The following is a 15,391-nucleotide window of genomic DNA, read 5'->3' on the forward strand; positions in this document are numbered from 1 at the left end:
TTAAAGTCCCTTAAACTAAAAAGAATTCTCCCTAGCAAGCAGGAAGGGAGGGGCTAGCTCACTTCTCTGGCTTCTCAAACTTGAAGATGCATGGGAATTACCTGGGCATCTTGTTAAAACACAGATTCTGATTCAGCAGGTCAGGAATACTGCCCCTGATTCTGCATTTCTAACAAGTTCCCTGCTGGTCTGTCTAAGACCCTACTTTGAGAAGCAAGAGTCTTTCCAGTTGAGTCTGGAGGTCATGGAGCAGAGACCCAACCACTGGGCAAATTCTTCAGCTCCAGTTCAAATTCAAGGTTGTCTTTGCAGGTTCCTAGGTAGAATAAGCAGTTAAGGAGGAATTCACTTATGGGGCAGGGTGGGAGAGGCATCTCAGATTTAGGGACTCCTCACCAATCTCCCAGGGTGCCTGGGGGGTCAGAAAGAAGAATGGCTAGTCTACCAATGAGTTGGGGGTATAATAATCAGGGAGATAACCAATAATTAGGGAGATCTGGTGAGGCAGAAGATGCTAGCAGGAAAGTCCCTGAAGGTCCCAGAGCAGCCCCTAGGTTCACCACAGGCAGCTTTTCACATGCAACCCGGAGGCTGCCTTTGAGAGGTTTTGAAAGAAGACACAGGGTTACCCTACAGAGGCACCTGCCAAACCAGGTGCCCCATTGAGAGGAGCCGCTAATTGTAATAGAGACAGAATGTTATCTGTACTAAGTTTAAAACAGTTTTCCAGGGGGAATTGAGGACAGGCCAAGGCAGCCAGAAAGGGCTTGGTGTTGCCTTTGCAGAAAGCTGAGTTACACTGACAAGCAGTGTTGCCAGGTGTCCTGTATTGAACCAGACAGTGTGGTATTGTAGCTCCTAGTGTATTAAAATGCAGCAAATACCTGCAAAATCATTATTATTTCAGATGTACTTTTCTTACATTTGGATTGATTTTTAATCAGCAGAGGTTTGTAGCCTTTAGTTCCTCTTTCTGCTCAGTATTGAATGGACAAACACTACTTAAAGGCGACTTATGATTCTTTTGAAATGGGAGGAATCCTTTTATGTACCTGTGTGCAAGTAAACTGTTTAATGGTAAGTATTCTGTTAAATAAAGTAAAAATCTATCCCTCGGGAGGGGAGGGTGCAGTCTACAAAAAGCGTTTTGTTTCCTCAGTCTCCATGGCGTGGATAGTTTTGTAATCCTATTTACCCAGGAAGCAGGGAAACAATCATCTTTGGGGCAGTAATAAGTGCCAACATTACTGAGGGTTTACTATGTGCCCAGCGCTGTGTGAGGCTGGAAGTCTTCTGTCCCCTTCTGCAACAGTTCCACAAGGGAGATGTTCTCATTGTCCCCATTTTACAGTCTGGGGAAACAAGCTCTGAAAGATGAAAGTGCCGAGGTCCCAAAATGAATTCCTCTTTCCTCTCAGACCCCTCATTGAATTTATAACAAGTTCTTGCTGTCTGTGATAATTCCAAAATATATCCAAAACACTGACCTTTTTTCTTTTTCCTATGTTTTTTTAATGTTTATTTTTGAGAGTGAGAGAGAGAGAGCAAGAGAGAACAGGAGGGGGGAAGGGACAGAGAGAGAGGGGGACAGAGGATGTGAATGGGCTCTACACTGACAGAAGAAAGCCCCATGTGGGGCTCGAACTCATGAACTGTGAGATTATGAAGTCAGATGCTTAACCAACTGAGCTCAGGCCCTCATTATCTATCCTGCTTGGACACTGCCTTAGCCTCCAAATGCCCCCCCCCCCCAGCCTTCCCTACACACAGCAGCCAGAGTGGTCCCTTTGTTTTTATTGTTTTAAAATGTGTTTATTTGAGTATAGTTGACAGTGTTATGTTAGTTTTAGGTGTACAAGATAGTTGATCTGACTTCTCAGAACTTACGTTGTGCTCCCCACAGTGTATGCACCATCTGTCACCATGCGGCTCTGTGACGTCACTGACTGTGTTCCCTATGGCGTACCTTTCATGCCCATGCGGAATTCATTCCATAACTGGATGCCTCTCTCTTCCCAGAGTGGTCTTTTAATTTTTTTATGTTATTTATTTTAAATTAAATATGTATATAATTTTATTTTAAATTAAAATTTATTTTTATATTAAATATTATTTTATTTTAAATTAAAATTTATTTTGAGAGAGAGATAGAGAGCAAGTAGGGGAGAGGTAGACAGAGAGACAGAATCCCAAGCAGGCTCCACAATGTCAGTGCACAGAGCCTGATGTGGGACTCAAACTCATGAACCATGAGATATGACCTGAGCCAAAATCAAGAGTTAGATGCTCACCTGACTGAGCCACCAAGGCACCCCCTCCCAAAAGTGGTATTTTTAAATTTTAATTCATAGAACTTACATGCTAGCGGGAGGAAACAATAATAAAATATGTAGGCTATCAGATGGTAGTAAGTTCTATGGAGAAAAATGAAGTAGAAAAAGAGAATAGGAGGGAGCCTGGGTGATTCGTTCGGTAGAGCATGTAACTCTTGACCTTGGGGTCATGAGTTTGAGCCCCTCAATGTAGAGATAATGAAAAAAAATAAACTTAAAAAAAGAAAAGGAGACTAGGGAGTGCTGAGTGGCAGTGAGGGGCCACCAGGATGACCGAGTGGATGGGCAGGAAAGTCTTCCCAAGAAAGTGACACTAGAGCAGAAATATGAAGGTGACTAAGGTGTGAGCCAAGTGGATTCTGGAGGAAGAACATTCTACACAGAGGAAACAGCAAGTGCAAAGGCCCTGTGGACGAGTGTGCTTGGCATGTTTGGGCAACAGCAGCGAGGCAGATGTGGCTAGAGCAGAGAGTAAGCAGAGGTCAGAGGGGTCCTGGGGTGGGTCAGGGAGAGGGCAGACCATGTAGAAACCTGTAGTTCCCTGCACCCCCCAGGGACATGGACACTGACCGGGTGGGCAGCCAGGGACGAATATGAGCAGGCCAGAGATGTGATTGTGGAGATGGGCAGGAGTGGTCGCAGGAAGACTTGCTTGGAATCAGAAACAGGAGAGATAATGGGGTCCAGGCGGGGCAGGGAGAGGGCTCCCATGACGCCCACAAGTCTGGGAAATGAGTATAGAGGATCAAGCATTGGCTGTGACGTGAAAGATTTAGCAAACGAGGCAATTTCAGTGGGACGGTGGTGCACAGCCTGCTGGCGAGGGTTCAGAGGGAATGTGGAAAAAGAAGGTGAAGACGGTGAGCGAGTGGTTGTGCTAGAGAGACCCTCAGGAAAATGAGGTGGTGGCTAGAGGGGCAGGCGGGTCATCATGAGATGGCTTTGTGACAATGGAGGAACGTACTGCTGATGGGACCAGGAAGGAGAAAGAAGGGCACTCACCAGAGAAGGCTGGGGATGGAGGGCGCGCACCCGCAGCAAGGCCTTCAGCCCTGCATCCACAGGACGGCGCGTGGGTGCAGGTGGGAGCGTGTGGACGTCCCCTATTGCTTGCTTCTGTTGTCTCAGTGAAACAGGAAGTCTGTCAGTGAAGATGGGGATTGGGAAGGCAGTATTACAAGTCTGAGGAAAGAAAGATAATAGGCAGCTGAGGAGTTGAGTGTTGATGTAAGGGAGTAGTTACTCTACTGGACTTTGAATCTAGGCTGGTTAAGGAGGGAAGGTGGATATGAGGGAGGAGAAGAGCAATAAAAAGTTAGGAAACCACTAGATCACAGGATCCCATAGAGCTGGAGAAATCTGGGGTTGATAGGGATAAGAAGACAGGGCTGGTGGTGGGAAGTGGAAGGTTCATGTGCCACCATTCTCTCTCCCACACTCCGTTTCAGCTCACTTGCCTTCCTTCTGTTCCTCAAACGTTGGTTTCTGCCGCAGGGCCTTTGTACTTGCCATTCCCTTCACATCTTTTTATGGCTTGTTCTCTGACTTTGCTCAACTGTCTGCTCTAATGTCATATCCTCAGGGAAGTTTTCTTTGATCACCTACATTGAAAAAGATGGTATCTGTCCCTTCACTCTGTTTCATTTTTCTTCATCGCATTTATTGCATCCTAGAATTATGCTCCTAGAATAAGCTCGTAGGCTTATGTTCTGTGTCTCCCACTAGAATGTAAGCTCTGTAAGGGTCAGAATATTGCCTTGTACACCATTACACTCTAACACAGAAAGGGCACTCAATAAATATTTGCTGAACAAAAAGTGAACTTGCTCAAGGTCACTCAGCTAGTAAGCGACCTAAGTAAGTAAGGACGTAAGATTCACACCAAAAAGCCTGACTTTGGAGCTTTTGCTCTTAAGCACTCAACAGGATGAAAGATGAAATATATATATATAGAGAGAGGGTCTGCCCTGATTCCCTGGGAGATTTCAACCCCTGAGATTTTAGTTGCTTCCTCATGGTGGAGTTTGAGGGAAGGAAGGGAAAAGAAGTTATACTGGAAGCTTTATTTATTACAAAAGGCAGAAGGTAGAAGAAAAATAATTTCCTGAATAGAAAAATATTTAGAAGGACAAAAGCCAAATCAGTAACAGTGTACAGGTCTGGGATTGGGGTATTGATCAAAGGTCACTTAAACCTTGTGTGTGATGTGTGTGTGTGTGTGTGTGTGTGTGTGCATGTGTGCGCGTGCATGTGTGTGTGTCAAAAAGAATGCATTAAGGATGTGCTTTTGTAATTAAAAATTAAAATGCAAAAAGAATACCCAATTGTTTTAAAAAGGGGGGGGGGATGGAAACTGCAGACAATCTGATGATGAAAACAAAGGCTAAAATTTAAAGTCACCTTCACCGGGAGAGCAGTCAATGAGTTTATTTATTTTTGGGGGAGGGGGTAACTTTATTTTTTATTTTTTTTTTAGAATATAACACTATTTTTTAATATATGCAATTACTTTCCATCATTTACAATACAGTAGTTACAATGACACTCCAAATGGATAAGCAAAGTAAAAAATCAGAACCCCAACTTCTATTTCATGTAATTAGACTTATACAGAAATTAGAAGGTTAAGTAACAACTAGTTAATCACCTAATTTCACAGCTATCTGAAGTGGCAATCATTATAAAGCAGCTTATCTATGATACATTCAAGATAAATGATACAAGATATTACTTGTTCATAAGCTACAACACAGCCTGCTTAATACCTTTCCTTAAATTCCACCTCTATACTACAATATACTTGAGGTCCATGCAAAAAAGTAGCATCCTTTTATGTAGGAAATGGATGATTAAGTCTTTGGTGTTGTAAAAGCAACTTCATTTAAACATAACCACCCCCACCACCAAAAAAAGAAGAGGAAAAAAAAAGTAAAGAAAATAATAAGGGAAAAACCCAAGACACACTTCCTAGGGGGAAAAAAAAACAACAACAAAAAAGCAAAAAAAACCATCATGTAATTTCTGTCCTTGACGGAATGTATTAAATAAGCAAACACCACCAACAAGCAAAACAAGTCAATGAGTTTAAAGATGAAGCCATGCAAACATAAAGCCAGGAGTTTAATCCATTCTCTGGGTTACATTTAAGTACTCAATGCCCTTAGGAATGACTCAGGACACCAATGCTTGTGATGCAGAACACATTCCTCAGTGTTATTTTCCATTTTCGAACTGGTTGGATCCATTTGAGTCCAACTGTGCTTTTGTAGACTTGGTTGCCTCTTTTGGAAGTGTTCTTTCAAATCAGGTTATAGAAACAAGCAAGAGCTGAATTCTACAAACAGCTGCAGAGACGGATTTCTACTTTCAAATGCAAGGTGGAAATGTGAATATTGAGTTTTCCTATAGTGTTGAAACCAACCGACTCTCTCGGTAAAGTTGTTTCTTCACACAGCCAGACACGGGTGTGGAGTGTCCACATGCCCTGAAGAGGCAGCCAGGCCCCTTTCAGGGCGGAAGTTGGGGTCACGCAGATGGATGTGTGAATCCAGTTCTGCTCCTCATAGTTGGATGGCTCTGGTCAAAGCACTTAACCCTGTTACATCCCTCATTTGCAAAATCCATGTCCCTCACGGGGTTGCTGTGAGGGTTAATTGAAGTGATGTGTGTGGTGTCACAGAGTGATTTGCTTGATAAATGGAAGTCATTATGTAAACTGCCGGCAGACTACTACTTGCTTTTGTGCACTCATGTTTTTGTTCTAGCTCCTTATTCATAGACAGCATGACTATATAATTTATCATCCAAACTGGGACCCTTCCGAAAATGAAAGAGTAGAGCAAACCAGAGAGGACTCTGGGCTCTTAGGAGTAGGAGGTCAGGACTAACCCCAGGCGAACCTGGATGTCTGGGCACCCTCCCGAGGACTAACTCGTGGGGAGACTGAGGAGCCGCTGGGAGAACGCTGGCTGCCGTCACACCTCCTGCTAGAGCGATGACAGGGGAGGGCGGGTAAAGTCAGGCCTTGCCTGTATTGGGAAGCAAGCTAGTAGGAATGACCCAGTCTTTTGAAAGGGTTCAGAATGGAAGAAGCCCTCTCTCCCTCCTCCCTTGCCACCTTAAAATTTGACCAAGGGCTTCCCTCTGTTGGATCCCCATCAGAGTTATAATAGTCATCAGGTGCCAAGATAGCCTCAAACCCGTGAGGTTGGGGTGAGGACCTCAACATGGTTATACACAGGCCTTTTCTTGGGAGCCACACCACACGGATTTATGTGACTATGTTTATTTCTCTGTTACTTGCCGGTGCAGTGATACCCAAATTTGCAGGAATTTAAGGATAATCTGGCAGTACTTTAAAACACCCATTTCCAGGCCGCCACTAGAGACCTTCTGAATCCAAATCTCTTGATGTTCTGTTTAAACTAGCATCCTGGGCGGTTTCTATGACCAGGCAAGATTAGGAAACATTCATTACCCTTTCCCTGAGGAAAGTCATTTAAACTTTCTAGCTTTGATTTGGTTTTGCCATGGGATGTAAAGAAATGCCTTTTAGATGTAACATCGTGTCAACTATTCTTCAATAAGAAGAAAAGCCTTTTGTTATCTCCTGCTCGGGTATCAGACAGGAAAGGAAGAAAGGATCTGAAAGGGCTTTGCTGGAGCAAAGATAACGAGGCCAAGATTCCCAGAAGAAAGATGAATCTCAGGACAGGGTTTAGGGCTCGGTGGTCTCTGCTTCCGGCCTTGCAGTCACGCAGTCACGCAGTCACGTGAGGGCTCTTTTTCAGTGTTGACCTTGGAACTTTGTTTTTACTATAAAAACAGAGTCCTCATACTCTATCTCGCTGTTGCTTTCTCTTCTTTCCCCATTATGATTCCAGAAAGAATTATTCACACTTCCTGTCTCCACTGCCTTCATTCTCATTCACTCCTGACTGCAGTAGAATGAAGACTGCCCTGGGCAACCCTGGGCGGGTTAATGACCGACTCCAAGCCTTGGTTTCTCCACTGTGACTTATACATGCGGTTGTGCAAGGAAAGCATCTACCATGGTCCTGGCACTCAGCAAACACATGATCTTAATTCCTTCATTGCCTTTACCTACTTCTGCCCCCAGGACAGAGATTAACCTTCTCTTCCTCATTAGTGACCTACTTGGAAGAATTGGAAGATTCAATGGTTCACTGTACTTCTCTTATTAATATTCAAGACTGTCCTCCGTTCTTGAAATTCTTATTCTTTCCCCGTATTTATGCCACATTTCCCAGTGTTTGCCGCTCATGGTTCTTTTTTCTTTACATACACCTTACATTTAGTGTATTAATGGAATTATGTAGTTATCAAAAAGTATCATTTTGAAGACTGTGAAAAGATGCAGAAGTGATTACTTTAACTTTCTAAGTAGAAATAGTGCCAAAATAATGCCATATATAAATGCTGCATGTTAAAAATAGGTAAGGAGCTTTCGGTCTTAAGGCATTATGTTGACATGATCCAAAGATAACAGTCTTACCCAAGCCACAGCCAACACCCCCCGAGGGCTGCAGACGTGTAGGGAACACTAGCAAATGAGAATTAAAGTACCATCTGCTCCGACAGGCCTGGTGAGCAGCTTCGAGCTGCAGGCCTGAAGACTTCCTCTAACTTTCAGGCACAGCCTCTTCCTCTGCAGGAGGGCCTCGGGTAGAGATGCAGGTCCTCACCTGAGACGGAAGAGATCTGGTTTCAGCAGGGAACAAAGGGGCTGCAAAAGAGAAGAGAGATTCCCTCTTGAATGTGCTGGGCCGGCTCCATGAGCTTGAGAGCAGATTCTGATCACCTCTTTCCGACCCTGCATTCAGCGAACTTCAGGTTGAAATCAGCCAGGGTGGGAGTATTTCACACCATAGAAATTGGTAAACATTATAAAGCATGGCCTTCCAGCCCTTGCTTAAAGCTGAAATTTAACTATCAGTACCTCACAGGAAGAAGGCAGAAAGCACGCAACACTCTCTTACTCTGAATAGGCTCTGGTTATTAAATGCACTGCTCTGTTTCACTGTGGGAAGAGCGTTAGCCCCATGTCTGAGTTCATATCTGCAATAATAAAGACGACAGTGATAGTAACACCGATTGAGCACTTCTAGATTCCGTGCTTCACTGTACCAAGCATTTCCCACACGTAACCTTAACTTATACTCATCACTTTGTGAAATAAGAACCATCATTGCTTCTGTTTTATAGATTAGGACACTGAGAATCAGAGTGAGTAAGTAATCTGCCTCATGGTACACTGTTGGTGAATAGAAGGTTCTGGATTCCAAGGGTGTCTGGGTAGCTCAGTTTGTTAAGTGTCCCACTCTTGATTTTGGCCTGGGTCAGGATCTCATGGTTTGTGAGCTAGAAGCCTGCTTGGGAGTCTCTCTCTCTCTCTCTCTCTCTCTCTCTCTCTCTGCTTCTCCCCTACTTCCCTGTGCTCATGCAGTCTCTCTCTAAAATTAATTAATAAAAAGAATGAAAAAAAATATATTAAGAAAAAGAAGAAGAAAACCCTGGATTCCAATCCAGGCAAGTCCTCTTGAGAGCCTCAGCTCGGACCTTCATGATAACCCCTTCCTGGGGAAGGTGGCCAGACAGGGTGGCAAAGTTCCCTCCCCAACTAGCAACTGACAGTATGTGCTATGAAAGAATCATTCATTTTTAAAATGAAATCTTGTGAATTGTGACATAATTATTATATAAGGTTTCTAGTTGTGTTATTTCATGAATATTTACACATGTAGTAAAGGTGTAAAAACATACATGGAGATAATGTGAGTACATAGCTATTTCTTATATAACCTTTTTATGTGTATTTAAGCTGTCTTATGAAAAAATTTAATATATTTCTGAATAAGGTAATCAGGCTGGTTTTATAGTAACATTAAGGGTAGTTCTAATGATTTATTTAAAAAATTTTAATGTTGTTATATTTTTTCAGTTAAAAAATTTTTTTTTAGAAATGAGTGCATGCAAAATCTGGTAAAGCCTGAACAATGTCTGTGCCAATATCAGTTTCCTGGTTTTGAGGAAGTCCTGCAACTGTATAAGGTGTCTCCATTAAGAGAACTGGGTGATACAGTGGGTCACTACTGTGATTTTCATGTGAATTAATAAATAAAGTTTATCCCGGGGCACCTGGGCGGCTCAGTCGGTTACGCATCCAACTTCGGCTCAGGTCATGCTCTCACAGCTTGTGAGTTCGAGCCCCGTGTTGGGATGTCAGCACAGAGCCTGCTTCAGATCTTCCATCCTTCTCTCTCTGATCCCACTCATGCTCACGTGCCCTCTTCTCTTTCAAAAATAACCTTAGAAAAAGTTTCTTTTTATTTTTTATTTTCAAAATGTTTGAGAGTCTCTGTTTTAATGGAGGCCCCCTCTACCCCCAGGTACTGTTTGATGGTTTCCCTGTACGTTCCCACTCTCTACCACAGCACTTATCACTTTGTAGGTTATGTTTACAAAGTAATTTATACTTTTAAAATGCTATTATTCTTTTCCAGGAGCTATAATTCTAATTCATATACCATAGAACTCTCCCTCTTTAAACTGTTAAAATTCAGTGGGCTTTAGCATATTCACAAAGTTGTGTGAAAGCATCACCACTATCTACTTCCAGAATTATTTCATTACCCTCTAGAAGAAACCCTGTACTCATTAGTGGTCACTCATCATTCTTTCCTCTCCCCTGTCCCTGGCAACCACGAATCAACTTTCTATTTATATGATTTTTCTTTTTCTGGACAATTCATCTGAATGGATGAATATATGGCCTTTTTGACAAGCTTCTTTCACTTTTAGCATAATGTAGTAATTTCATCCATGGTGTAGCATCACTCAGTATCATTCCTTTATGCAGCTGAATACTATTCCATTGAATATCATACCATATTTGGCTTATCCATCCATCAGTTCATGAGCATTTGGGTTACTTCTATTTTGTGGGGGTGTTATTTTACATAATGCTACTATTAACACTCATATATTATTGTTTGTACATATGCTTTCTTTTTTATTAATTTAAAAAAATGTTTCTTTATTTTGAAAGAGAGAGAGAGAGAGAGCGAGCATGAGCAGGGGAGGGTCAGAGAGAGAGGGAGAGAATCCCAATCTAGCACAGAGCCCACTGCAGGGCTCAATCTCACAAACCATGAGATTATGACCTGAGCTGAAACCAAGAGTTGGTCATTCAACTGAGCCACCCAGGTGCCTCTGCTTTCAATTCTCTTGGGAATACATTGGGGAGCAGATATGCTGGATCATATAGTTAACTCTGTTAACTGAATCTTTTTTTCCAAAGCATAGACCAGCAACTTTTAAAAGAACTTTTTTTTTTAGGACTATAAAGATAGTACATTATATAACCATTAGAGAAACTTTGAAAAATCCAGTGAAGAATCAGGACAAAATAAAGGTTATTTCCTCATTATACTACTTATGGATAACAACTGTTGACTTTGTGATCAATCTTTTTAATATGTGCATATGTATGTGTGCACATACACAATCTGCATTGTGCTATATATATACATTTTGAAATTTGCTTTTCTTCATTTATAAGAGTTATTGATTTTCCAAGTTGTTAAATAGTCTTCTAAAATGGGATTTGAAGATGGCCGCACATTGGGGCTCCTGGGTGGCTCAGTCAATTAGGTGTCCAGCTCTTGATTTTGACTCAGGTCATGATCTCATGGCTCGTGGGATGGAGCCCTGTATCAGGTTCTGCAATGAAGCCTGTTTGAGATTCTTTCTCTCTGTCCCCTACTTTCTCTCTCTTTTTCCCCTCTCAAAATAAATAAACTTAAAAAAATGGCCACATATTAGTATCTTGTATGATGTACCAGGATTAATTTAACTCATATCCTTTTGATGGATAATAGCAATATTTCTAATTTTCCCTGATAGCTGTGTACAAATATTCTTGGTATAAAGTTGTGGTGTTTATGATTATTTTTGTAGAATAAATTCCTAGAAATTGAATTAAGTATATGTATTTTGAGTGTTTTTTTTATACAGATTACCAGACCGTCCTCTAAAAGGTTGTATCCATCTATTTTGGTTTCTAGCGGCAAACAAGATGGCCTGTGTCACTCATTGGTGACCTATTGGTCATTATAGAGTTTTAAATCTCTGCCAATTTAATGAACTAAAAAAAGACTGCAAAACGTTTTGCTTGGTATTTCTTTGATTATCATTAAGAATGAACATTTTTTTCTCCTGCTTATTGATCATTTGTATTTCCTTTTGTGATGTCCTGTTTTTAATGTATTTGGCCTGTTTTTCTATCTAGGTGTTGCCTTCTTATTCATCTGGAAGAGTTTGCTCTAAGTGTTTTTTTCTTTTATAGTTTTTTTCTTTCCTTTTTAAAATATATTACAAAAGTAATAGATGTTCAATGGAAAAATATAAAAGAATTATAATAATATAAAACATAAGTACTGAAAAATTCCAAATTTCACCCTCTCAAATTGACAATTTGGTATATATTCCCCCCCAAATGTTTTTTCCTATCCATATTCTACCAATTACATTTCTTTTCAAAATTGGAATCATGGTATACATATTGTTTTTAACTTGATATTTCACTTACTATATCTTTTTAAAAATATTTTTAATGTTTATTTATTTTTGAGAGAGAGAGATAGACAGAGCATGAGCAGGAGAGGAGCAGAGAGAGATGGAGACACAGAATCCAAAGGCAGGCTCCAGGCTCTGGGTTGTCAGCACAGAGCCCGACATGGGGCTTGAACCCATAAATCATGAGATCATGACCTGAGCCAAAGTCGGACGCTTAACGGACTGAGCCACCTAAGTGCCCCCAATTCACTTACTATAACTTATATATATCCCATTGTCAATACATATAGCTTTAATCTTTTCTTTTTTTTAATGTTTTTAATTTTATTCTTGAGAGAGCATGAGCAGGAGAGTGGCAGAGAGAGGGGAACACAGGATCCAAAGTGGACCTTGTGCTGACAGCAGTGAGCCTGATACGGAACTTGAACTCAGGGACTTCAAGATCATGAGCAGAGCCACCCAGGCACCTCTTTGTCTTCCTTTTGATTGTTGTGTGCTATCGTGACTATAATGTGCTTTAAAGATGAATAGTTTTACATTTTTATTGAGTTATATCATTAAGTCTTTTTTGTGGTATATTGCTTAACTTTTATGCAGAGGAAGAAGGTTTTCACATTTTTATGAGGATTCTCTGATGGACTGTTCAAGAAATTATCCTCGTTTTCTGAGACAAGCTATGCCGTGAAAGAGTGCAGACTGTTGACACATCTTATAAATTCTATAAGGAGTCTGAAAAACTGCTTTGCAAACGAAGGGGAGTGGGTAGAATAATGTTTTGATCAAATAAAGCATATTAAAGTCCTTATTTTAATTAAAGTGAATAAAATCAGAGTACATTACCATTTCAGCTGGTCTCAACAGCTAATTTCTAGAAGGTTGGAATGCATCAATAGTCTTTGAAAGAGAGAATTCTTACTTCCCTGAAACATTCACACAAAAAAAATTTATAGTTATTGGATTAGGGGCTGGCAATGCATCAGTGAGGAAACACAAGACACACACACACAAAACACACAGTCCCTGCTCCTACAGACTTTACAGGTAAGTGGAGACAAACATTGTTGAAATAATGATACAAGCAAATATATAAGAACAAATTGCAGTGTGTGCAAAGACAGAAGAGTACAAGGCAGAAGGAGATGACTCAGAGGGATCCACCCTTGGCCTGGAACATTCCGGAAAGCTAACCTGGGACGTGGCAGCTGTGCCACGGTTGGGGGCCCAGAGTGAGGATGTGGGGTTGGTGGCAGGAGGAGGGTGCATTAGGGAGAGAAGGAGCTACAGGGGCAGGAGCCCTGGAGCTGGAAGGGCCTTGAGCCTTGGGCAGCACAAGGGCTAACTCCTTGCCTGCAAAGAGGAAAGGCTGTGGGAGAGGAAGGAGCATGACTCTGCTAAAGTTTTAAATTCGAAGTTTTCCTCATCTAAAAATGGTATGACTGGGGTGCCCGGCTGGCTCAGTCAGGAGGGTGTGCAACTCGATCTTGGGGTTGTCAGGTGAGCCCAACATTGGGTGTAGAGTTTATTTAAAAATAAAATCTTTAGGGGCATCTGCATGGCTTAGTTAAGTGTTGGACTTTTGAATTCAGCTCAGGTCATGATCTCACAGTTTGGGGACTGAGCCCCACACTGGGCTCTGCACTGATAGCACAGAGTCGGCTTGGAACTCTCTCTCTCTGCCCCCCCTTGCTTCCTCTTTCTCAAAATAAACAAATAAACTTAAAAAAATAAAATCTTTAAAAAATAAAAAAAATAGGGGCACCTGGTGGCTCAGTAGGTTGAGCATCTGACTCTTGATTTTGGCTCAGGTCATGATCCCAGGGTTGTGAGATTGAACCCTGCCCTGTGCCCAGCTCTCCCTGAGTGTGGAACCTGCTTGGGATTCTCTCTCTCTCTCTCTCTCTCTCTCTCAATCTCTCTCTCTCCCCCGCCCCCCTCCCTCTGCCCTTCTCCCAGACTTACATGCTCTGTCACTCTAAAATAAAAATAAAAATAAATTAAAAAATAAAAATAAGTGGTATGACTACAAGCTATCGGTTTGTGAACCCTGCTTTACAGAGAATGGGAGAGTCAGGACTGAGGTCCTGAAAATGTCCTGAAACTGAGCATTCAAAGAATTCCAGAATTTGAATGCTGGGCCCAGCAAGTGTTCCAGAGTTTGGAAAAGAAAATCAGGGAGTGCTGATGATCTTATTAAAGGCCAGGGAAAGAAGGCCTTTCAAGGAGGAGGGAGTGAGTGCTGCTAAGAGACCAAGGGAAATGAGAACTGAAAAAAATGTCCTTTGAATTTCATAACCCAGAGGTCAATGACCTTCACAAAATGCCTAAACTGTACTGATATTGTGTAATGAGTCTCATGTGTCTCCTGAATTGTCTGTGCTTTTTGCCTGACTTGGAGGGGGTGTGGCTGGGTTAGACCCAGCACAGGCTTCTAGAGACCCAGCCTCATTCTACCAACGACTAGCATGGTATTATAAACAAGAAGATCACTATAAGATAAACACATTTTTGACAAGGTATTTATTACCATATGCTTCGATATCAGAGAGACTCAAGCAGACTCACATAAAACAGCAAAGCATGTATTTCTTGTGCAATGCTGTGCAGATAGGCATCTGATAAATTGAGATCTTCAGAACCAAAGCTCTATGAAATGTACTGCTTTTATTTAACATAGAGCAAGTATATTGAAGGTGTAAGAATCTACCAGCTATGAAAACTGCAGAACCCCACCCCTATTATGTCTTTATTTATAGAAGAAATATTTTTTAAGTTTATCATTTTGAGAGAGAGAGAGGCAGAGTGTGAGTGGGGGAGGGGCAGAGAGAGAGGGAGACACAGAATCCGAAGTAGGCTCCAGGCTCTGAGCTGTCAGCACAGAGACCGACACGGGGCTCCAACTCCCAGACTGAGAGATCATGACCTGAGCCCAAGTCAGACACTTAACTGACTGAGCCACCCAGGCGCCCCTATAGAAGAAATATTCTAAAAAATGTTCCATAGAACAAGATGAAAGTCATTTTATGAATTGAAATTATAAGATTTTATAGTCAAAACTGATATTTTTCAAGATAAAAGTAGACACATAATGATTAATGAACTTAACAGGACTCCAAAATAAACAGTTTCTACAAATTTAATTCTCTTAAATCATTGTAAATATATGGTATTTATTAGTCTTTACCTGCATGAATAATTCTCAAGGCTCTCATAAAGTTACTCTTCATCAAGAATAAATTCTACACGTATGGGAATTCAGAAAAAATTCAGTTAACGTAATTGAATGTAATTAATCATTAAAATTTATACATGATTGCATTAAAAATCTATAATTTTCAACAACAAACCTCTAAAGTATTAAAACAAAGGAAATTTCAGGGGCACCTGGGTGGCTCAGTGGGCTAAGTGTCTCACTTCGGCTCAGGCGTGATCTCCCCCAGCTTATGAGTTCAAGCCCTGCATCA

The 15,391-nt window shown here is 41.4% G+C and overlaps 1 protein-coding gene and 1 long non-coding RNA gene across 4 annotated transcripts in view; one reads left to right on the forward strand and one right to left on the reverse strand.

Moving 5' to 3' along the window:
- Nucleotides 1-15,391, forward strand: part of TRIM13 (tripartite motif containing 13) — a 40,115-nt gene that overhangs the window by 7,448 nt on the left and 17,276 nt on the right. The gene's annotated exons all lie outside the window — the stretch shown is intronic.
- Nucleotides 5,413-15,391, reverse strand: part of LOC115289528 — a 60,361-nt gene continuing 50,382 nt past the window's right edge. Inside the window, exons 7-9 of the long non-coding RNA XR_003907663.1 lie at nucleotides 15,112-15,166; nucleotides 12,771-12,850; nucleotides 5,413-8,079 (exon numbers count right to left, since the gene is read on the reverse strand). This is a non-coding gene — a long non-coding RNA (uncharacterized LOC115289528). The remainder of the gene's footprint in view (nucleotides 8,080-12,770; nucleotides 12,851-15,111; nucleotides 15,167-15,391) is intronic.

This window comes from Suricata suricatta, chromosome 4 (genome assembly GCF_006229205.1).
Source record: "Suricata suricatta isolate VVHF042 chromosome 4, meerkat_22Aug2017_6uvM2_HiC, whole genome shotgun sequence".
Taxonomy (NCBI): domain Eukaryota; kingdom Metazoa; phylum Chordata; class Mammalia; order Carnivora; family Herpestidae; genus Suricata; species Suricata suricatta.